Source organism: Bos indicus, chromosome 5 (assembly GCF_029378745.1).
Source record: "Bos indicus isolate NIAB-ARS_2022 breed Sahiwal x Tharparkar chromosome 5, NIAB-ARS_B.indTharparkar_mat_pri_1.0, whole genome shotgun sequence".
Taxonomy (NCBI): domain Eukaryota; kingdom Metazoa; phylum Chordata; class Mammalia; order Artiodactyla; family Bovidae; genus Bos; species Bos indicus.
In genome coordinates, this window is record NC_091764.1 from 111398231 (window position 1) to 111421685 (window position 23455).

At 58.1% G+C, this 23455-nt stretch overlaps 1 protein-coding gene across 3 annotated transcripts in view; it reads left to right on the forward strand.

The window, feature by feature from the left end:
* The first annotated feature begins 1628 nt into the window (after window positions 1–1628).
* The window catches only part of MGAT3 (beta-1,4-mannosyl-glycoprotein 4-beta-N-acetylglucosaminyltransferase), a 39255-nt gene continuing 17428 nt past the window's right edge, over window positions 1629–23455 (forward strand). The window contains exon 1 of one of the 3 annotated variants that reach the window (XM_070790442.1): window positions 1629–1862. The gene's annotated coding sequence lies outside the window, so the exon portion shown is untranslated. Of the gene's footprint in view, window positions 1863–10015; window positions 10201–20897; window positions 21255–23455 lie in introns of those variants that run through there. The other 2 variants (XM_070790439.1, XM_070790441.1) reach the window with 2 other exon arrangements.

Here is a 23455-nt window from a genome sequence, read left to right on the forward strand (position 1 = left end):
CCCCTCACTCTGCCATCACCCTTCCCTGGCCTCAGTTACCTCTTCTGCTTTGTAGGGGCAAGCCTGAGAATTGACTTTGTGACCCAGGCTCCCTTTAGGAATTCCCAAGGCCAAGCCCCTCACTGGGCAGGTGAGTCAAGGTGGGGTGGGTGTTCTAGAACCCTGGCTCCAGGCTCCCACCCTGGCTCACTCCACATCCTGCCCCTCTCCACACCCTGCCCAGGCTGCTAGAATCTTCCCAGAGGGGTGAGGCCATCAGGTCCTTGAAAGTCTGGACTCATTGAAGGCTCTGGTCCCAGGCTGAGGATGGGTGCTCTGCCCTCCAGAGAAGATGTCAGAAACAGAGCCTCTTTGGGTCCTCTTCCTGTCTCCTCACTAGTATAATGGGGTTAGACTGGGACTCAGTAGCCTTTAAAGGCCCTCCCATCTAGAAGATTCCATGACCCTAAACTTTCAGAAGAGGAGGAGAAGTCACTGAGGAGCGGGGCCACATGCATGCTAAGTCGCTTCAGTCATGTCCGACTCTTTGAGACGCTATAGACTGTATAGACTGTAGCCCACCAGGCTCCTCTGTTCATGGGATTCTCCAGGAAAGAGTACTGGAGTGGGTTGCCATGCTCTCCTCCAGGGGATCTTCCCCACCCAGGGATTGAAACCGCATCTCCTGCAGCTCCTGCTTTGCAGGTGGATTCTTTACTGCTGAGCCACCAGGGAAGCCCTTCTGGACAATAACCATCTACAAACAGTAATAATGGCACTAGCTACGTTTTCTAAGCATTTTGACATGTATAAACTCATTCCATCCTTACAACAACCCTATGCAGAAGATACGAGTCTTAATCCTATTTTACAAAAGAGGAAACTGAACTGCAGGTAGCAGCTAGCAGGAAGTGTGTAAGAGAGGCCAGAAGCCTGACCGCAAAAACAGGCCATATGAAGCTGAGGCCTATCAGGGGAGGGAGAGGCCCTCGGGCTGTACTAGTCAGGTCGTGTCTGGGGAAAGGCAGGGGCAAGTGGGAGAAAGGCCGGGATGGAAAGTTCTGACAACCCTGCATCGGAGGAGCCGCTAAAGATCCTGGGAGGAGAAGTGGTGCAGGGACTCTAACCAGTTTCTGAAGGATGGTGGTGCCAGTGAAGAAGCTGACTTGCTCGGACCAACTCCAGGCAGTGGGATCTAGGATTTCTAATAGCTGAAGTTGTCCCACCGAAAAGAGCTGTCAAGGGAGACAGCAAGCAGCACATCACAGGAGGCATGTAAGCAGAGCCACGTGGGTCAGGGGTCAGAGGAGATGATCTTGAAGGTGAGGCTCAGTCGAGCCACGTCTAGGCAGCCCTGGCAGCCTCACGGTGCACATGGGCTCAAGGTTAGCAGCTGAACCCTTGGTGCTGGCTCAGGTCCCCAGGTGGAGTGCCAGCCCCGCCCGGGGCCTTTTCTGTGGCCAACCCACAGACATATTTCTGGGTGAATTTTGCTCTTCTTCCACTCCCACCCAGCAGCCCGGCTCCAGCTGGACAGCCTGGGCTCCCCGCAGCACCCACATTATTTACATTTTTGGTCATCAAAAGGACCAGAAAACCTGCTGACCCAAAGGACCTCTGAGACCCCTCAAGGACCACCTGTGGGCCCAGGGCATACAGGCTCAGACAGGGAAAACAGTCTGGACGTCCAGAGGTTGCCTTCCGGGCTGGGGAGAGGTGACCGAGGGGGTGTGGGCCAGGTGGTGGCCCAGCAGCTGTGAGGCCGGAACCTCGTTGATGGGCCCCAGGAGCGGAAGCTGCCATCGGGTGGACAGGCCGTGAGTCAGCAAGGTGGGCTGGTGCCCCCACCTCTGTTTCTGGAGTTTCGAGGCACCTTTGCCAGGGTAGGTGCTGGGGGCGCCGATGGGAGCAGCAGCTACAGGCCGGAGGGGGCTCCGGGTGGGCCCAGCCCAGTCTTGCCCTCCCGGCTGAGGCTGGAAGGAATGTTGTCATGTGAGTTTGTGGGGAGCACCCAGTAGGGTTTTGAGGGTTGCAGGGTGTGTGTCCTCTGTGAGTGTACAAGGGGTGTGTCCATGGAGCTCTGTGTCCAAGGCTGAGCGTGTATGTGTAAGTGGCACTAGAATGGGAAGTCTCCTGGTGGGCGTGCCCTGCTCCAAGCAGGTGCCAGGCATAAGCACGCAAGTGTGGTTGTGAACCTCTCTCTGCTGGTAGGACCACTGATGTGACCCAGAGCTGTGCCCTCGGGGACCCAGCCCCAGGGCCTCCCTCCAGCAGGCCACCCTCCTGGGCTGCCATCTGCCATAGGGGGTGCTCCCAGCTCAGCTGGTGACTTAGCCCAGTGCGCTGCCATCTGCCATAGGGGGTGCTCCCAGCTCAGCTGGTGACTTAGCCCAGTGCGCTGCCATCTGCCATAGGGGGTGCTCCCAGCTCAGCTGGTGACTTAGCCCAGTGCTCAGCGTCTCTGGTGACTTAGCCCAGTGCTCAGCGTCTCTGGTGACTTAGCCCAGTGCTCAGCGTCTCTGGTGACTTAGCCCAGTGCTCAGCGTCTCTGGTGACTTAGCCCAGTGCTCAGCGTCTCTGGTGACTTAGCCCAGTGCTCAGCGTCTCTGGTGTTTCTGGAGCTTGTGGAGACCTCGGGCTGACTCACTCCCTGCCTGTCCCCTGCACGCTTTCTGGCTGTAACTAGTCCCTTCCCTGCCTAGCCTTGTACTGGATGCCCATCTCCAAATCTGCCCCAGCCTTCGAGGCCTGGCTGAGATGCTGCCTCTACCTTCCCAGCCGCCGGGGGCCTGTGGCTGTCTCGGCACCCCACTGGCCCAGCTTCTCCTGGGGTCAGGGATGAGTCTGACTGCTCTAGCCCAGGGCCTGATGTACAGTAGGTGCTCAATCTGTGAACGGATGTAACCTTGCACTCCCCCTGCCCCACGTGCTCGCCTTCCTCTCTGGATGGGGTCAGCTGTGAGGAGGAGAGGACTCGGGGAGGGACCTAGCCCCTGGTCACTGGAGCCCTGGCTCTGGGCTTGTGTCCTGGCTGTGCTCTCAGCTGTCGGGGGGGCTCTATCAATCAGTTTCCTCGATGGGGGATCCAGTGTGCAAGGCTTGGGGGTCTCCAGGGAAGGCAAACGTGGTGGAGAGGGAACGGGCTCCCAAGTTTCTACGAGAGGTTGCCAGGATCCAGCTAAGTGTGCGGCTCATGGCACAAGACATGACTGGGCTGCTGGATCACCTCGGTTTACAACCACACAGCAGCCTTGGCCCCAGTGGGGGGATTCTTCCAGTCCGAAGGTCTTCCCTCACCCAGAAGGGTGGCACTTCTCTCTCTAGGCTCCCAGCAGTCTTCAAGGCCCACACAAAAGACACTTACAGATAACGCATGCATGCATGCTCAGTCATGTCCTACTCTTTTCTGACCCCATGGACTGTAGCCTTCCGGGCTCCTCTGTCCATGGGATTTTCCAGGCAAGAATACTGGAGTGGATGGTCATTTCCTCCCCAGGGGATCTTCCCCACCCAGGGATCAAACCCATGTCTCTTGTGTCTCCTGCTTTGCAGGCAGGTTATTTACCAATGGCACTACCTGGGAAATTTCAGGGGTGACCCTCAACACATTCGGTGGGGGGCAGGGAGGAGGCTTCCTTCCTATGAACAGAGATTACCCAACCGCTGTTATGTGCCAGGCTTGTGGGTACTGAAGAACCGACAGCGGGGTCAGGACAAATATCACTGCCCTGCTAAGGGTTATGTCTAGTAGGGGAGACAAGCAAAAGGACAAGACACAGGAAATTACCTAGTATGTTGAAGGTGAAAAGTTCTAAGAATAAAGAAGAGAAGGCAGAGTGATCCGGAATCCTGCACCTAAAGAGGGTGCTTGGGAAGGCCCTGAGTTTGCACCGAGACTGGGAGGAGGAGGAGCCATGTGGTACCTGGGGAAGAGCATCTGGAGGAGAGAACTCCAGAGGAGAGAACAGCCCGCCCCAAGGAGGTAGATGAGTTCAGGGAGCATGGAGGGGGATGGGGCGGGGGGTGGAGGCGGGCAGCAGGCCAGACCAGGCGGGCCCTTGCGGCTCCTGAAGGACTCTGGCCTCATGCTGGGTGAGATGGGAGCCATAGCAGGATTTGAGCGCTGGATCTGCCTTGTTGCTTTCTAGAAATGCACTGACTGCTCTATAGGGTGGAGCAGATGCACCAGGAGCAAAGCTATGGCAAGCATGCAGGTGAAGGACTTCCTTGGTGGTCTCGTGGTTTAGATTCTGCGCTTTCACTTCGGGGGTGCACAGGGTCGATCCCTGGTCGGGGATCTAGGAGCAGCTAAAAATAAATAAATAAAGCAACAACGGCTATTTAAAACAAAAAAGAATGCAGGTGAGAGCCATGGAGGGGTGAGAGGCAACTGGGGAGCCCCAGGACCCTCTGCTGTGGGAGGAGCATGGGAGAATTGGGGGAGGGGCCTCTGAAGGGCCTCAGCTGGCCCCCAATCCTTTGAGGACCCAATAACAGCCATGGGCCCGCTCCCACAAAAGCACACAGGTGTGCACGCACACGTCCACAAGCCACATGTGCTCATACACATTCACACGCGCAAGCACAAAATCACATCCACGTGCGGGTATACCCATACCCATGTTCACCCACATGTGTGCACACTCACAAACACACACCATGCCACAGGAAATTTTAGGAGACTCCTGGACCCCCTGACCTCCCAGGTCTAATCTATCCCCTCCTCTTGACAAGTATGGAAACTGAGGTTTGCAGAGAGAAAGGGGACTTATCCAAAGTCATCCAGGCAGAGAGGTTCTAACCAGCAGCATTTGGCCCAGACAAGACTAGACTCCCTGCCGTGGAGCTCTCTGTCCCCCTGAACTGAGCAGGGTGACCCATCTCATGTTTATGCCCTAAGAGCTCACCAGGAGGCCAGTCATGGAGGTCAGAACATCAGACAGGAAGTGCTGAGGGGCCTAAGAGGGCCCTGGACACCCATAGTGGGCCATGAAGGTGAACTTCAGGAAGGGGAAGTCGGAGAAGATTCCATGGAGAGGAGGCATTTGTAACCTCACCCTGGAGGACCGGATGGGTGGAATAAATACTTAGAGATGAGGCTGGGGAGGGCATTGCAGGCAGAGTCCGTACCACCAGAGGCCTTGAGGTGGAAACTACAAATCAGGCATGAGCAAGGCCTCTGGAAACCAGAGTGGCTTTCAGGGTTAGGGGTTATGTGGGTTGGGTCTTGAAGGATGAGTAGGAGTTTTTTCAGAGAGGCTCTCTGGGCAGGCTGGAGAAACTGCAAGCATTTCAGAGAGCTGCTTGCTGTGTGCTTGGGAGATGGGCTCAGTAATGAATGAATGAATGAATGGAGTGCATGTAGGGGAGGGTAGGAGAGCCAGTCCGGTGACTTCATGTGGCAGGTGATGAGGAAGGAAGGGGACTAATATCCTGCTCCTGCTGCTAACCCACATGCTCTCAGGCGGCCATCTCATGCCCATTACACAGATGAATAAGCTGAAGCTTCTTTTTTCTTTGGCTGCACCACTGTGAGGCTTGCAGGATCAGTCCCAACCACCGGACAGCCAGGGAATTCCCTAAGCCATAGCTTTGAGCCAGCTCATACTGCCTATGGCATCACCAGGCTCCTGGCCCCTGAGGAGCCTTGGCAGGGCAGGTGTTTGGGCCTCATCACGGCTCAGGGGACTTCTCACCTGGAGACCCAGGGCCAAGTGAAGGAGAAGGGGAACATAGCTCCCACTGGTCAGGCAGCAGCTGCCAAAAAGGATAACAGACCTAGCAATTGTTCCCAGAGCCAAACAGGCCCCAGGTGAAAGGGGACAGCAGATCTGTAAGGTGACACCTGTCTTGGGGTAGATAATCTTGTACCCAGACCTCTCTCAGCTCCAGGCTCCCACAGCCTCCTTGTCAGGTGGCCTGGCCCCAAGGGAAGGGTGGGGAGGGAGGAGCACTTTCCAAGCCTCTGCCTCCCCAACACCCCCTTTGATGGTGTGGAGACAGGAGAGGAAGTGAGCAAGTGGGAGGGAGAGGATGGAACTGTCCAGGTTCCACTGATATCAATGTGATGACTGGGCAGCAATCATTCCCATTTTCTGGATGAGGAAATGGAGGCTTAGTGCAGTGACATGATTATAACAGGTAGAGAAGCTGATTAGAGCCCAGGTCTCTTTTATTTATTTATTTTGCTGCACTAGGTTTTAATTGCAGCATGTGGGATCTTTGATATTCATTGCAGCATGCGTGATCTTTTTTAAAAATTAATTTTTATTTATTATTTTTGGTTGTGTTTGGTCTTCGTTGCTGCACATAGGCTTTCTCTAATTGCGGCAAGCCGGGGCTGCTCTGGGTTATGCGGGCTTCTCACTGGTGGCATGTCTTGTTTTGGATCATGCTTTGGTAGTTGTGGCTCCCAGGCTCTAGAGCAAAGGTGCAATAGTTGTGGAGCACGGGCTTAGCTGCTCCACAGCATGCGGGAACCTTCCTGCACCAGAGATTGAACCTGTGTCTCGTGCATTGGCAGGAGGACGCTTTACCACTGAGACATCAGGGAAGCCCCTCTGAGTGGCCTTATGAAGGAAACTTCCTTATTCCCATTTTACAAACGAGGAAACTGAGGTTTAAGTCACCGACACAAAAACTCACACTGAAGCCAGATGTCTCTGGTTCCTGAACCCAGTTACCACCACGCAGTGATCTGCCCACACCCTTATCTCTCACTCGGCCCCACAGGGAGGGCCTGGGGGGCTCAATGATAGATGACCACATCTATTTTGCACATCGTTAAAAAAAAAAACCAAAAAGGAGTCAAGCTACAAGTGTGATGAATTAGTTTTTAGGTCACAGCAAAATGGCTTCACACCAAATGAGCTGCATTAAAAAAAAGTATCACAAGGGTAAAATCCTTACATAGAGGGGATCTGGGAGGCCTGGGCTGGGGCTAGGAAGCTTCCTTTCCACTGGCCACCCTTCAATAATTTTCAGATTTGTACTGTGTGAAATTATTCTCTACCCACCCAAATCAGTTAAATGATTTCAAAGGACAAAAGGCATATTTGTGGCTCAGGGCTTGATTTGGAATTGTGGGGCTTGTGGTCTTGTGGGGCGCCAACGTTTGTCAGAGGCAGAAAGAGCACACATTAGGTGACAGATGAAGGCTATGGACCACCTGCCAGGAGCATCCTGGCAAAGAGAGTGAAGACTGAGAAAGCCCCATAAACCTGAACTTGAGCCCGGGCACGTCACTTCACCTCCTCCCCTTTGCTGGGAGCTGTGAAAAGTGAGGGATGTGATATTTTGTGCCCAGCTTGGTGCTGGGCCAGCATCCAGGTTTCTGGAGAAGTTCGCTGGGGGAGCCAGACCTGCAACAGGGCTTCTCTTTTGGGCCGAGGGATGTCCACAGTGCTGCAGGAGGCCGTGGGAGAAGATTCTCCTGTGGAACATGGCTGGGCAAGGAAAAGTGTCTCTAAGAGGGTCCTTTCCAGATGGCAGGAATCCCCAGGCAGAGGTGGAGTGATGGCCACGGCAAGGTGGAGGTGAGTGTGTGTGAACAGTAGTGAGGATTCTGTAGGGGTTGAGCAACAAGGGCAGAGAGTCTGCTAGCAAGGCAAGTGGGGGAGAAGCGAAGGCTGACATTTTTTTTTTTTTAACATTCCTTAGTTGTCACTTGTTGCAATGCACTTTATCTATTTGACTTCCCCTGGTCTTAGTTGCAGCATGTGGGATCTTTAGTTGCAGCATGAGAACTCATTTGTGAAATGTGGAATCTAGTTCCCTGACCTGGAATCGAACCTCAGGCCCCTGCATTCGGAACACAGAGTCTTAGCCAATGAACCAACAGAGAAGTCTCAAGACATATTTTCAGGGTAGAATAGTTGGGATCTGGGTGGGGGAGCTAGTGACGGAGTAACTGAAGCAGGTGAGTCATGCAGATGATACATAAGGCATAGTGTGGCTTCCCTGATGGCTCAGAGGGTAAAGAATCTGCCTGCAGTGCAGGAGACTCGCATTTGATCTCTGGGTCAAGAAAATCCCCTGGAGGAGGGCATGGTGACCCACTCCACTATTCTGGCCTGGGAAATCCGAAGGACAGAGTAGCCTGGTACAGTCCATGGGGTCATAAAGAGTTGGACAAGACTGATTGACTAAAGTTTCTTTTTTTTTTTTTTACGAGTAGTGCCAGCTAGGAATGGTTTTTACATTTCCAAGTGGTTGGAGTAAAAAATCAAAAGAATAATGGTTTACCTTGAGTGTCCCTAAATAAAGTTTTCTTAGAACACAGTCATACTCATTCCTGTACACAATATCTATGGTTGATTTTACGCCACAATGGCAGAGTAGAGTAGTTGAGACAGAGACCCTATGAGCAACAAAGCCTAAAATATTTACTATATCGCCCTTGCAGACAATAGTTTGCTCATTTTGGGCTTAGAGGGTACTAACCGGCAGAGGTAAATAGCAGAGGGTCTATGTCACGAAGGCCTCCTTTTCTTCTCAAGAACTGAGCTTAAGCTGAAAGCAAGTGGGAGCCATTAGGTGTTCAGGGAGGAGAGTGTCCTGCTCAAGTAAATGTTGGAGAAGACTGACTGGCTGCTTAGCAAGAATCGACAAAGGTAGGCGAGGAGCACCTGAACCAGGAAGAACAGCAGGAGAGGGCTCCAAAGGCCCTTGGGGCTGCTCTTGAGAACCTTGTGGGTGCCTAGCCTGCAGGCAGCTCACTGCCCTCCCGGTGCCGTCGCCGCTGGTCCACAGCGAGGCTGCTGCATACCTGCACCCGCTTACACACATAGGCGGAAGTGATTGCTAGCGGGGCTCACATGAGCGGAAGCGGAAGCCCACGGCTCTGGAATGGCGGGAAGGACGCGGAGGCCGCCTCGAGCCCCGTGCACAAGCATGAGGAGACAAGGTGTGAAATGGTGGGCGCTCGGAGAACCGCTGCTGGTTGTGCACCAGAAGAGGAGACGCAGGAGGTGGGCAGGACCATTGGGCTTTGAGTGCCCGCCGAGGGGGATGGGGTGGGGGTGGGGAGCAAAGTCCTCCACCGGGAGTCAGTGGGCCAGGCCTGGAATAGAGGGAGCACAGAATTGCATTGGTCATATGCCTGGATGGAGGGGTCAGAAGGATACAGGCGGGACAAGGCCCAAGGCCCAAGGCCCACAGGCCAGTGTACATCGGCGATCTTTACAAACACAGAGACGTGTAGAAGTGGTCACAGGCCCGCAGCGATACATACAACACAATACCAGGCCCTTTGCACACGGTCACAGCAGCGTATACACATCATCACAGCCGCCCAGGACCAGGCACGCAGACAACACAAGACCCAGACGGCTCTCTGCATGGTCACAGATGTGTGCACGCAAACACTATCCAGGTACACGCAGGCACAGCGGCTGGGATCCACGCCCATGTACACACAGGAACAGACTCGGGTACACGCCTGGGTCACCCAGACCCATACATACGGCAAAACAGACACATGCATCCACGCACAACAGAATCGGACACGCAGACGCATGCACATGCCAGACACGCACACACTCTGACCCGCTCCGCCTCTCATCTCCTACACACACACACACACACACACAACCGCACAGGACGCACCGGGCCGTGGGTTGGCGCACGCACGGTCACAGGCAGGATCTCGCGCGCCTGGGCGCGCGCGCGCGCACACACACACACACACACACACATTTGATCGCACACGCGGGAGGCGCAGAGCAGCGGCGGCCTGAGACTGCGGTCCTAGGCGTCCCCGGCCCCGCGCGGCGAGCGGAGCCCGGCTGGCGGCGGAGGGAAGGGGGCGCCGGTGGGGGCGGGGCGGGGGCCGGAGCCGCCCCAGCCCGGCGGGAGCTGCCCCTCTACGCGCCGCGCTCGGGCCTCGCCTCCGCACCCCCCGCCTGCCTCCCGTGGGGCCCTCCCCCGCCGGGGTCCGCTCGCCGGGTCCCCGCCGCGGCCCCCGGGTGCAGACAGGCGGCCGCGCCGGGCCCGTGGGACGGGTTGGAGGTGGGGGCGGGGGCGGCGGGGCGGGGATCAGGGCCGGGCCGGGGCCGCGCTGCCTGCGATGCCGGGCGCCCGCCGCAGCCGCCGCCGCCGGAGCCCGGGATGGGGCGAGAGGTTGCGGCGAACGCCAGCATCTCCCCGCCGGGGGCCCCGGGGGCCGCGGAGCCGCCGCCGCCGCTGCTGCTGCCGCCGCCGCTGAGACCCGGCGGGCAATGGGTGAGTTGACCCTGGTGTCCTGGGGGCCCGCGTCGCAGCCCCCCGCACCCCGGCACTCCTGGCCCTGCGCCTCCTCCTCCGCGCTCGCTGTGCCCCCCGCCCCAGTCACAGCTCCCACAGCCCCCATCCCCGAGCGTGACCTTTGGGGGCGGGGGCGGGAACACCAGGCTGGGGGGTCTGGGTGGGGGCCGAGATGGGGGGCGGATGCTGGGGCGGCTACTCAGCTCTGGCACCCCCTCCCCCAACCTGGCTGCTCAGCTGAGCTTTCTGTGGCCCGGGAGGGCAAAGCCTCATTCCCTCGACCCCCCCACTCCCCTGACCCCCGGCCTGGGCAGGGGGCGTCCCCGAGGCGCTGGGTTTGAGCTAGGCTTTGTGCACCGCGCCCCTGACAAACCTCCCGCGCGCCGCGAGGCTGGGGGTGGGAGGCCTCGGCTCCCGCCTTCCCCTACCCCCGACCCCGGGCTGCGGCGCGGCCGCGGCCGAGGCCCTGGCGCTGTCGGGGTGCTGGGCGGATGCGGAGGCCGGGATCAGACCGAGGGAGGTGGCGAAAGAACCCCAACCCTTTCTGGTGGGGGGGCTCCCGCTCTTTCCACCGCACTGCCCAGGGCGGGGGAGGGAACCTGGCTGGGGGAGGGTGCTATAAATATCTGCAAATAGTGGGTTCTGGAACCGGGGGTGGGGAGGGGACTGCACCTGGGTTGTATTGGGGAGGGGGGTCTGTGCCTGAGCTGGAGTGCCAGAGAGGCAGAGATGGGTCTCAGCCAGCCCTAGTGACCTGAGGTCGGGTGACTCTAGGCTCCAGGAGACTTCCTAGAGGTGGGCAGGACCACTGCCCCAGTGAGCTCTCTCTGGTCCCCAAGCCCGGCTCTCTCTGGGTCCACATAGCACTCCACTCCTGGGCCACCAGCCCAGATCTGCCTCGATGGGGAAGACTTGTGTCACCTCCCGGGCAGTTACTAAAAATCCAGGCAATGGGCCAAGCCTGGGGATGGAAGGAAGAGTAAGACAAGTTCCTCCCCCGACCCCACCCCACTCCCCCCAATGCCTCACCGGGCGGAGCTGACCATTCTGCAGGGTTATCAATGTTTCTGCCAGCTGAAGAGATAGACACAGGCTCCTGGGAAAGTTTGAAAAAGGGGCCCCCAGCACCGCCCTCCCCCCCACCCCTGGGGGAGAGAGAACTTGCTGAAAGACATAAAAGGAAGCTAGAAGGATTTGCTTGGGAGAGAAAGTGGGAAGGGTATTCTGGGCAGAGGGATGGATAAGGCAAGGCTCCAAGATGTGCTGAGTGTATGCGAGAGCTGGAGGTGGGGGACAGCCAAAGCCCTGCTGGGGGCTGACATGAGAAGCCACTGAAGAGAGGGGAGGCAAGGCTGGAGGAAAAGGAAGGCCAGGTGGAGGTGAGGTGGTGGGCCACCCCAGGGAGCTGGCATGAGGACAGCAAGGAGACTGGCTGGGATGGCACCGGCTGGCCCAGCTGACCCCCTGCTGCAGGTCTGCCTAGCGCCCTTGATGTGGTCAGGGCTGCTTGACATTGCTGATCACTTTCACTGAGATAGCCGGACCACCTCGGCCGGACAGCCTTCTGAACCTCAGTTTCCATGTCTGACAAATGGGGAGATTCCTTCACTGAGTTGTGGCAAGGACTGCATGAGATGCTGTGTCTACATGTACAGGTATGCCCAGCACCTGAGAAGCACCTAGGAAACAGCTGGCAGCTCCATGGGTATTTTCACCTGTGTAACAGGGACGCTGATACCAGCTGGCAGGTCATGTCCACTTCATGGTGGTTGTGACCAGGAGGAAGCTGAGGCTTGGGGGAGCTGAGTGTCCCTGTCCTCCTCGGAGGAGACAAAAGTAGCAGTGAAGAGTGACCCAGGCAGGGTGGTCTGCATGGACAGCCTCCTTTTGCCTGTGTAGACACCCACCACCTTCTGGCCCCTGGCCAGGTCGAGCAGGGGACTCTGCTCTGCTCCCCAAGGCCAATTTTTGTTCTCCATGCCACCGCACGGTACACCCCTTCCCAGCTCTCTAGTCTACCACATGGGATCAGGGCTCCCTTCCAGAAGTTTCTTCAGATATTCTGGCCAACAGCATGATGTCCTCCTGCGAGGGGCGCTTTCCCGGGCAGCCTGGTGGAGAGGACAGAGGCCTTGCCCACCAGAGATTCAAATTGAGTTGGGCAGCAGATACCCCTGGGCACATGGGCACAGATACCCATGGTCTGCCTAGCTCTGTGCTGGCTGCTGGCAGGTAGGGAGCAGTCTCGATAATTGTGCCATGAGGCAGTCAAGTGCAGAAAGAGCAAGAATTTCAGATCCAGTGGCCCAGGTTCGGACTCTGATCCCGTCCCTTCTTACACATGACAGTAGGCTAGTGACTCTGTCTCCCTGTGCCTCAGTTTCCTCGTCTCTAAAGTGGGGGAGATGCACACTATTGCTCTTTGAAGAGCTCCGTTCAGTTTCCAGTGGGCGTTCGCTGCCCCACTTCTAGAATGAGTCTCCCTATTCGCCTAGCCTGCCACAGTCGATGTGTGGTCCACTTTCTTGTTGTCTTCCCCTCTGTCTGTGAGTCCCCATGGGCTGGGTCCTGCCTCTCTGTACCCATTTCTTGGAGAAGGCAATGGCACCCTACTCCAGTACTCTTGCCTGGAAAATCCCATGGACGGAGGAGCCTGGTGGGCTGCAGTCCATGGGGGTCGCTGGGAGACGGGCACGACTGAGCGACTTCACTTTCACTTTTCACTTTCATGCATTGGAGAAGGAAATGGCAACCCACTCCAGTGTTCTTGCCTGGAGAATCCCAGGGACGGTGGAGCCTGGTGGGCTGCCGTCTCTGGGGTCGCACAGAGTCAGACACGACTGAAGCAACTTAGCAGCAGCAGCAGCAGCAGCAGCACCCATTTCTTGGGCATGGGGGGCAGTGGTCTGCTGGCTCGCCGATGAGCAGTGCTGGCCAGTTTCCGTGGTATAAATCTTCCCAGCAGGACTGATTTCAAGCTGCCAACAGTTTAACAGTCTCACCATGGGAGCTGGTACAGCACCCAGGCATTCAGTAGGTGCTTAATAAATAACAGTAGAACAAGGAGGAAAGTCCCCAGGAGCTGTTGGTCAGATAGACTTGGGGAGCGGCCACCTGATTCTGGAGCTGCGGAGGGCTTGTTGGAGGGCACTGGATAGGTTGAGGGTGGGTGAGAGACTGCCCTGAGTAAGCAGCCACAGGGAGGAGGGGAGGGGGAATGGCGGGTGTCTCCTTCCCTCCACACCTCTGAGCCTGCCTCTCTCCTCTCTAACCTCTTCTCCTCCCAGGGACTCCCCTTGACCTTGGCCTGGGCCTTAGTGTAGAGTGGCCCTGCTGGAGCCCATGCTTTAGCCTAACAGAGCTCTGAGATGTGGTCCACACAGGCCCCAAACCTCAGATTCTATTCCTTTGCTTATGCTGTTCTCACCACCTGAATGTCTGTTCCACCTTCTGTCCCCTGGCACTCTGTCACTCACCAGAGGCCTCCGCGTGATGCCAGCGTGTTTGTTATTGTGTGTTTAGCCCCGTGGACCTACAGGAGCACGAATGAATGAATGAATGAATGCGGGATTCTCAGCCAGGGGAGCATTCCACCTATTCCTCCTCCTCCTCCATCCCTGATCAAGGGCACTGAAGCTCCGGTGGGCAGCCTCACTCGCAGCAGAATGGCACAGGGACCTTGCTTGTCCCCACTGCCCAGAAGGGGAAAGAGGCTTCAGGAAGGGGCGAGAACTTCCCAAGGGCTGGAAGCAGGCCTGGGCGGGTGGAAGGGTAGTGGGCCACCCTCGCATGGTCTAGAATAGGCTGACCAGGGGCCCAAGACCTTGCTCATAATCCAGAAAGTTAACGGAATACTTTTCCTTACATTGCTGAAATTCTCCTGTGGGCTCACTTCTTTTCATCTTTTCTATAAAAATAAAATCAGAACAATAGGAATCATTCACACACCTAATTACTCTGTTGTCTTATGAGTTTAGAGCTTATTTGGCTAAGACTTTGGTTCCCACCGAAGTGGGAATCCTGGGGATGGGGTGGGGTGGGGTGCGGGGTGAAGGCCAGGACAGAAGGTAGGAGTCTGTGCTGATGCTGGGGTCTCCTGAGGGCCCGGCCTCTGGCTACCCCTCTAGGCAGGCCAGGAATTTCCCAGAAGGAGCAGGCCAGGCGGTCTGAGGTCTGACCGAGGGAGGGTGGCCAGAGGCCGTCTCTGAGAGTCTGGATGCCAGAGACCCGCGATGGAGGACTTTGCAGTCATAATAATTTGCAGCTATTTATCGAGCACTTACTATGTGCTGGGCGCTGGGCCAGAGCACTTTGTCTGCATTATCTCAGAGACACCTCCTAACTTCCCATGAGGTAGGTACTATTATTATCCTATTTGGCAATGCGAAGGGGCTGGGGACCCAGGGCCGGGAAGTGGCAGGGCTGGGATCCATCATATCCAGCCTGTAGGTCCCCAGCCTGTAGGATGGGGCTGCTTGTCCAGGCCCTTCCATCACCCAGAGATGACTGCTGTGTGCGGCTCGGACGCCTTGGACTGCCGCCTCCCCCACCCCGCCCTCCGTGGGGGCCCTGGGGCTGCCCTGCTTCCTTCTCATAGGCCTGGGACCCTGCCTCAGGAAGGCCCGCTCAGCCTTGCCTGGGCACCAGGGGGATAGTGTGGATTTTCCGGGCTCCCCTCCCCACCCCACCGAGTCAGAATCCCACTCTGGGAGGGAGGGTTGGAAATCTATGGTTTTGAATCCCCTGGAGATTCTGAGGCCTGTGGACTCCAGGAACCACTGCTTGGCCCCACGAATTCCATGCTGCCTTAGGAGACCCCTTTAGCCTCTGTGACTCAGCTGCTTCCTGTGTTCTCTCTGCTCCCACCCCTCCCATCCCTCCTTTCCCAAGCCCATTGCTTTTATCTCAGCACCTGCTGCTGCCACCTCCTCGAGGGAATAGGTCCCAGGCTGACTGTGGAACCCCCCAGAGCTTGCTTAGCACTTTGCACAAGCCCCTCGTGGCCGCCCTCCTCTTCTACTGGGGGCCCGGCACTTGGTCTGGGTGAATCGAGGTGACTGGGAAGAAGGACTGGGGAGGGGAGCTGCCCATTAAGTGAGGGGCACTGGTTCCTGAGCTGGGCACACGGGCACTCTCTGGGGGGCTGGCACTGTGCCTCACATGAGGAGGCACTTGAGAAGTATTTAAGTGTTTGCTGAATGGTGATTTTGAGAATGGAGAGTGAGGGCCACTTCTGGAAACAAGGCAGATTAGCCGGTTTAGGTGAATGGTGGAGAAGGTGCCTTCCCGACCATCACCTGGGACTGTGCGTGTGTCACAACTCATGTTTATGGCACGAATGGGGAGGAGACGCTGGTGCTTTCTGGCGTGATTTCGTTTCAGCATCTCAGGGGCGCTGCACCAGCTCTCGCCCCGACCCAGACGAGCAGCGCCAGGGCCGGCTCCCCCTCCGGCCTGTCCTGGTGCTGTCCCTCTGTCTGCAAGTGCCCTTCCTCTCCTCTCCTGACTCATCCATCCTATAAGACTCCTCCAGGAAGCCATGCGGCGCTCCTACTACCCAGATTCCTGTCTGTCTGCCTGGGAGGAGACCCTTGTGCAGGGAGGTCTGTTGAGGGCCTGGTTGGAGGGGAGGATGCCAGTGGAGTGGAACAGAGAGGACTGGTCGAGGGGCTGGGGTAGAGGTCACCAGGGGCAGCCGAGGGGCTTGCTCTGCTGTTCATGTGTCCAAGTGGCAAAGGGAGGGGGGTACAGAAAAGGTCAAGGGGCCTCCTGGCACGGCTCCTGGAAGCAGCTGTGAAGCACAGTCCAGCCAGGTGACAGTCACCTCAGCCTAGAGAGGAGGCCGCCCATTTCACAGAGGGGACGTTGAGTCCTGGGGCGCTTGGCACTGACCCAGAGCTTTGTGGTCTCTAGGAGGAGCGCCCAGGACTGTGGGTTTGCGCCCCGCCCCCATTCCTTTCCCACACTGGAGTGTTTCTCAGTGGGGTCCTGGTCAGGGGGTGGATGAAAAGGAGGCCAGGAGAGCAGAGTCCCCTGGCCTGCCCTCTGGTCCTCTGGCTTGGAGACAACGCTCCTTAGGAAAAATGCGTGTTGCCCCCAAACTGGCAGGAAATCCATGCCAATAGTTCATTCCAGCAAAAAGGTGCTCAGGAAAAAAGTTTACAAGAACTTAGGCTACAATGTTAGCCCAGGGGTGGCAGGTTGATGAGTGGTATCATCCTGTCTCTTTCGCTGTGATGTCTCGATTCCCCAGAATGTACGAGAAACCTTTAAAACCAGGAAGATGAAGTTAGGTTCTAAGAGAGAGAAGAAAAGGGGCTGTGAGAACAGCCAGCTCCCCATTTGTTGGGTTCTGGGGTCCCTGCTCATGAGTAGCCTCCAGGGAGGCTGGCTGTGGGGTCTCAGGGTAGGAGTTGCCCGGCCCCAGGGACATCCCCCAGCATAGGTGCATTGGTGCACACAGCTTCCTTCTCGCTCATCCCTGGAGACTGGGTCTGTGAGAGTCCAGGCCAGGGGGTATTGGGATGCTGCACCTCGAGAATTCTGTCCACACCTCCGACCTCCTTCCTGTGGCCCCAGTCCAGCCTTTGCACCTCTTCCCCTGCGCACCCCACATTTCTGCCTTGGGGCCATTACTGTGCTGGACTCTTCATCTGGAAAGCCAGCTAGCTCCACCCAGATGTTGCCATTCACCTAGGAAGCCACCTCTGCCCCTTCCAACCAGAGGCACCCCTAGGGCTGTAGACATTACTGCCCCCCCAGCCCCTGTGCCCCAGTGTCTTCCTGACTGACCCTGTCCCTAAGCGCATTTCCGGCAGTCCTTCTGAGCCATAGTCAAGTTCTCACCTGTGGTCACGGGCTTCCTAATGACAGCTGAGCCCCGATTCCAAGTGGGAACTCGATCTCTGTCTCTGCCACGGCCCCCTGACTCTGTCCTTGGTACAGAGCACTCGTTCATCCATTTAGCACTTGATCATGGGGTGTCTTCTCTGTGCCAGGGGCTGGGCTGCGTGCCAGGGAAGGGTGTGATCATGTCTGTGTTTTTGTGCTTTTTTTTTTTTTTTTGCGAGTTACCTACACGCACACACAGCAGGAGCCCCTCCATCATATGAATGCATGTCCCTTAGGCTGTGCCCGTGTGTAATCCTGCCAGTCCCGAGCATGCCTAGCTAATTCATTCAGCAAGGTTTTATTCAGTGCCCACAAGGAGGTGCCAGGCCATGACCCAGAAGCCGAGTGCCCCAAGGTCTCTGCCCTTGTGAAGTGCCTGTCTCGTGGGGCCATTATAGAGCGGGCTAGTGGGGAAGGGGGCCCAGCGGGCATGGGGGGTGGTCAGGACGGCATCTTGGGGTGACAAGGAGAGGGTTGGGGAGGGGCATTCCTGCCGGGGCTGTGGGTGTGCTCTGTGATCCCACCATGGCCCTGGGAGCCCAAGCGGGCCCTCCTTGCTGCTTTCGCTGTTCTAGGACCACGGAGCCCTGGGCTGTGAGTGCCGCCGCTGGTGCTAGGAGGAGGGCACAGTGCCCTGAAGAGGGAGCGTGTTGGCTGGAGAGCCTGGGCTGCAGAACTTTCTCTCTTTTTTAAAAAATTAGTTTATTTATTTTTGGCTGCACTGGGTCTTCATTGCCGCAGGGATTTCTCTAGTTGGGATGTGCAGGCTTCCCGTCGTGGTGGCATGTCTTGCTGCGGAGCGTGGCCTCTGGGTGCGCTGGCTTCAGCAGTTGCAGGACTCAGACTCAGTAGTTGTGCCACACGGGCTTGGTTGCTCCGTGGCCTGGGGAATCTTCCTGGACCGGGGATTGAACCCATGTCTCCTGCATCGGCAGGTGGATTCTTATCCACTGTGCCACCCGGGCAGTCCCTCCAGCTACAAACTTCCTTTGAGAGGCGAGCCTTGGAACTAGAACCCAGAACACAGCACCCAGAAAGTAGAAACCTCCCCCGCCAAATTCAGACCAGGGAAACTAGAAGATAGAACTTGGAGAGGGAACATGGCACAGCAAACCTAGAACGTGGCCTGTTGGAACGTGGAATGCTGATATGGGTCAAGCTGGAAGGTCATGTCTGCACCCCTAGGCGTCAGTGGGAAACTGAGGTCCAGAGAGGATGGGGCGGCCCTTGCCTTGGGGAGCAGCAGTGGGCATGCGCATGGCCTCCGCTGAGCCAGTCCCTTCCCGTGGCCTCCTTGGATGAGGCACGTCCCCTCTGTAAGCCTCGGTTTCCCCGTCTGTGAAGTGGGCTTGTGAAGATGAGCTAGGGCGAAGCACACCGCCTGCGAAGGGGATGCTGCTCTTGGTGCCCAGGGTTAGCGGAATTGCTGAGGCCTGGACCCCAGCCACCTGGCCCCGTCTCACCTGTGCTGATGTTTCTGTCGCTACTATTTCATCCCCTGTCTCCTACCCTGTGGTCAGCGGGAAATCTGAGCACCTGCTGGCCTGTTCCAGAATGCTCCATGGGTCCAGCGGGCAGGAAGGACCAAGTCATTACTGGCGGGAACAGATTGGTAGCACCCATGAAATTAAGGAGCAGGGGCCCAGCGCCAGCAGCCCTGTGTGATATCCCCTCCAGTGGTGAGGGTTTACGGAGAGCGCCTGGTGGGGACAGTCAGGTCCTGACCCAGGGATGCTGTAGCCCCTCACGGGCCGGGTCGGACAGAGAAGAATCAGGGAGGGAAAAGAGAAAAGGCTCATTGTTCAGCCTCGAGGAGGCTCACCAGGTGCCCAGAGCTGCAGAGCCAACCAGCTGTGTACCTGCTCAGGACTGCGCCCAGCAGGAGGTTAATTATGCTGCTCAGGTTCCCGTGGCCGCTGGGCCAGGTGCAGCCCCCAAACCGTCCTGGGAGCCTGCAGGCAGCGTTACCAGCCTCCCTTTCAGGCCACCGACAAGCCTGGAGAGAGTGGGAGTTTTGCTTGGGGTCGCAGAGCTTGGGGTGGCAGAACCAGGCTCAAGCCCATTTCCTCCCTCAGCAGCAGCTGCTTGAGCACCTACTGTGTGCCAGACCTGGATCTGTACACTGAGCACCTACGTGGTGGGCCTGGTGGGAGGATCCTAACGTGCGGCTGCTTCACTTTGCACCTCCCTGCCCCTCCTCTCGGCCATCAGGCGGCTCGTTGCCCAGAGCACCCTGAGGATGGGGTCGTGCCCTGTGTCCCCCTTACCACCTGCCCTTGGAGGGGACCCTGAGGATACACGCAGACGAGCCTCTTCACTGGGGCGTCCTGAGCCCGAGGTCATGTGGCAGGCAGAGCTAGGACTCGCAGCCACCTTTCCAAGCCCCCGACCAGGCCTGAGAGCCCAGCGGCACTAACTGAAAAGTAGTGTGTGGATTTGGGAGGCGGGGGGGGGGGGGGGGGGGGGGGGGTCTTTCACTCATTCGTTCTCCAAGCCTCTGTGGCAGGTGCTGGGCTGGAGCTAGGGACCCCGGGGTATCGGGGGGGCCAGGCCAGGGTCAGAGAGGCCTGGAGGAAGTCAAGTCCAGTTCTGCTGAACCCTCCTGATCCCGGCATGGGGCCGGGGAGTGTAAGATTACACAGAAACTTGGAGCCTCCTGAGAGATCTGGACTTTATCCTGAGGCTGGGAGGGGCAGCGTCAGATGTGGCTCCTGCCTGGCTCCAGGGCACCTGGCTGGGAGCCCCCTTAGGAAGGCCACAGCTGTTGTCCAGGTGAGCACTGGCAGTGGCACGGCCAGTGGGGGACGGGCACAGGGTGAAGGGTGGGGCTCGAGAGGGTTCAGGGCACACGGAATAGACCCGCCTTGGTGACGGGTGCGTAGGATCAGTGAGAGGGAGGCTTTAGGGTGGCTCCTGGGGTCCTGGCATGGGCTCCCGGGTGGCAGCTCACATCACCGGCAGGGCACAGAAGGAGGCAAGTTGGTAACGGCCGCAGTTGTCCCCCTGTCCTGGGTGCCAGGCTCAGGTCACGGGTCATCGGCTCAGGTTGTTAGAACAACCGTTGGAGCGAGTTCTTTGTGCCGTCTCTTGCGGCCGAGGGTGGCACACAGGCATGATGGGAACTGACTGTAAAACCCTGCCCTCCCTGTGGCCCATCCGGGATCCCATGGAGTCTGCCCATCTGTGTCCCTCAGCCCAGCCGGTGCTCGGGCCTCCCGCGTACATGGGTGCACCCTGACGCCCGTACATGTGGGGAGGTGCCCATGGGAGACCTTCCACTCCCACTGCCTAGGAACACGGGGACCAACCTCTGCCTCCGTCATGTGCCTAGGCACCCCCACCACCCTGGGCACGGGCCCCCTCTTGCCCCCCCACCCCCACAGCACAGGCACTCTCCCACCCCTACCTCCCAGGGTGTAACGCCTGGGACAAAGTTCCTCCAGCTGCAGCTTGACTCTCTCGCCCACCCAGCCTGAGCAAGAGAAAGCACCGTGAGGACAGAGAAGGGGTGGGGCGGACCCTCCCCTCCCCTCTCCTCCCCTCTGCTCTCCTCCCCTCCCTTCCCCCACTCTCAGGCCTTCTGGGCTGGAGATGGAGCTGAAGTGGCCCTTTGTACATTGTCCCTGGAGGATGGGCGAGCCTGAGCGGGAGGGGCTGGCACTGCCGGGGCTGCCTGCCTGGGAAGGATGGCGCTGATCTCAGCGGGGAGGGGGCAGGGGGCTTTCTCAGCACAGCGCAGAGCATCCTGCTAGGCGTGGAGTCTAGCACCACTTCCCATCCGGGTTCAGTACTCACTCAGCAGCTGTTGGTGAAGCTCCTGCTCCGGGGTGGGCTTTCCCTTAGGGAGTGGGGAGCAGCAGGGACCGGCGACTGTGGCCCATGGTGACCCTGCTCTCCTGTTGTTGACATTCCAAGGGAGCCGGGTGTGGGTTGGGGAGACAGACCACTAACACATAAACAAGGAGACAGACGGCTTCCGCAGTGGAGTGTTGTGGAGCCCGTGACCGGGGAGGGGACCACTGCTTTAGCTGGCTTTAGCGGGTTGGTCAGGAAGGCCCCTCTGAGCGGCAGCCGGCATGTGGAGATCCGAGGGAAGGGCATTCCGGGCGGAGGGAACAGCCAGGGTGAGGACCCTGAGACAGGTGAGCCTGGGGTGTGGAAGGGACGGGAGGCAGTGACTGTGGCTGGAGTCACGTGGACGAGGGACATGAGGTCAGCAAAGATGCAGGGACCAGATGGCCAGGGCCTGTGGGTACAGAAAGGAGTTGGGATTTTATTCTGAGTGCGATGAGGGTTCAGAGCAGGGGGATGTGGCCCGATGGGGCCTTTGCAGTGACAGAACTGGTGGGGCTCAATGCCAAAGGAAAATGTAGGGCCCTTTGTTAAAAAATCGAGAATTTCAAGAGAGGGGACTTCCCTGGCAGTCCAGTGGTTAGGACTCTGTGTTTTCACTGCAGGAGGGGATGGGTTCAGTCCCTGGCTGGGAAACTAAGATCCCACATGCCCGGAGGGGGCCAAAAAAAGAAAAAAAATTCAAGATGGAAAAAGATACAGGCAAGAGGGAGACCAGTGAGGAGGAAGAGGAGGAGGGGACTATCAGAGAGAAGTGCCAACTGCCCTACCAGCATCCCTGCCAGGCCATCCAGGCACACGGAGGGCATGTGGAGAGCGGGCATTGACCCCAGTCTGGAAGCTCAGCGGACTGGTCTCTCTCTTTGGGTGTTATCCTGTTTAATCCTCCTAGGGTAAGGGGCTGGGGTGGTCCCACATTGCAGATGGGGGACTCTGAGGTTCAGGGATATTAAGTGACCTGCCCAGGATCGCACAGGAGTGCGAAGGCACAGGGGCCGGATTTGAGAACAGTGCCTCTGGATTCTGGATCTTGGGCAGCTGCTGCCCAAATCACAGTGCCCTGACCCACCTCCTGAGAGATGGGGCTGGGGGCATCTCCTACTGTGCTGGGCCTGGAAATGAGTTTGCGCTCTCATAGAGGCAGAAGGTGCTCAGCCCCAGCCTGACTGGCCTTGCTTCTCCTCGCTGTGAGCCTAATCTCTGTTCTGCAAATGTGGACACTGAGGCAGGGCAGGGCCATCTGCTCTGGTCACCCTCTTGTCCTGACGGGCCAGGGTGGGTCATTTGGGTCTGGAAGGACGAGTGGCTGGGAGGTGGGCCAAGAGCTGCAGGCCCGAGATGCAGGGGTCTCTGGGGAGTCTCCTCCCCACTGGCTTTGGTGGGCTCCATAAAGATATGGGTAAACTCTGGTGATGGGAGTTGGTGATGGACAGGGGAGGCTTGGCATGCTGCAGTCCATGGGGTCGCAAAGAGTTGGACACGACTGAGCGACTGAACTGAACTGATAAAGATATGAGCAATAGGCCTTCGTGAGGCGGGCTTCTGGCCACATTCCGTGAAGGCCGGGCAGCGTGTTCCTGTCCTATACTGGAAGGAGCTGAGTTCTTCTCCATCCTTCAATCAGAAGCTCTATTAATGATTAATAGCCTGCCTGAGTTATTATTGCAGGCCTGCGCTCCCCTCCCTGCTGCCTTGGCCCCACGCTGGCTGGACCCTGGCCTCCTCCCGCCTTCCTCCCCCTTCCAGCACCACATGGCACTGCCTCTCCCAGCCCCGTCTCTCTCTGCAGAGAGAATCCGGCCCGGAGCCCTTGGTCCGCCCCCCACGTGGGGCTGTCCTCTCACTCGGGCCTTCAGCCACCCGACTGGGTGGGGCTGACCCTGCGTGACAGAGAGGGACATGGGCACAGTGGGGCTGTGGGGCAGACAGACAGAGCGACAGGGCGGTTCCCTCAGGCAGATGGGGCTCCTGAGCAGGCGGGGGTCGAGGCCCCCCGACCCCTGCTGAGAGACGGAGGCTAACCTGGGGGTGCATTGAGGGGGAGAAGGGAGTCCCGGGGTGGGGGGCAGTGCGTTTAAAGACGTCTAACGCATCCCACCTCCAGCAGCACCAACGCTGGCAGTTCTGCCGGCCACGCTCCTCCGGAGCCAGGGCCTGCTTCATGTCTTGACCCGCTCTGGAGGACCCTGGAGAGGCCCATTCCTAACACAGAGAACTAAGGCCCTGGCCAGCATGGACTTGGACATGGAGCCAGGCAGTAGAGTAGCTCGCTGATTTCTGATCCGAGGCCACCCGCAGCGAGGCCCTTCACCCTTGCCTGCTCCCACCCCAGGGCGGAGCGCTGGGCCCCGTCCAGGTGAACAGCACAGGTCCTCTGAGGGGCAGAGTTGGATCCAGATCCCGGTCCCCACTTCGTCTGGGACACCGGCTGCCGCCAGTGGAGCAAGCCTGCTTCCCAGCTCTCCTGTGTCTACCTCCACCGTGTCCCATC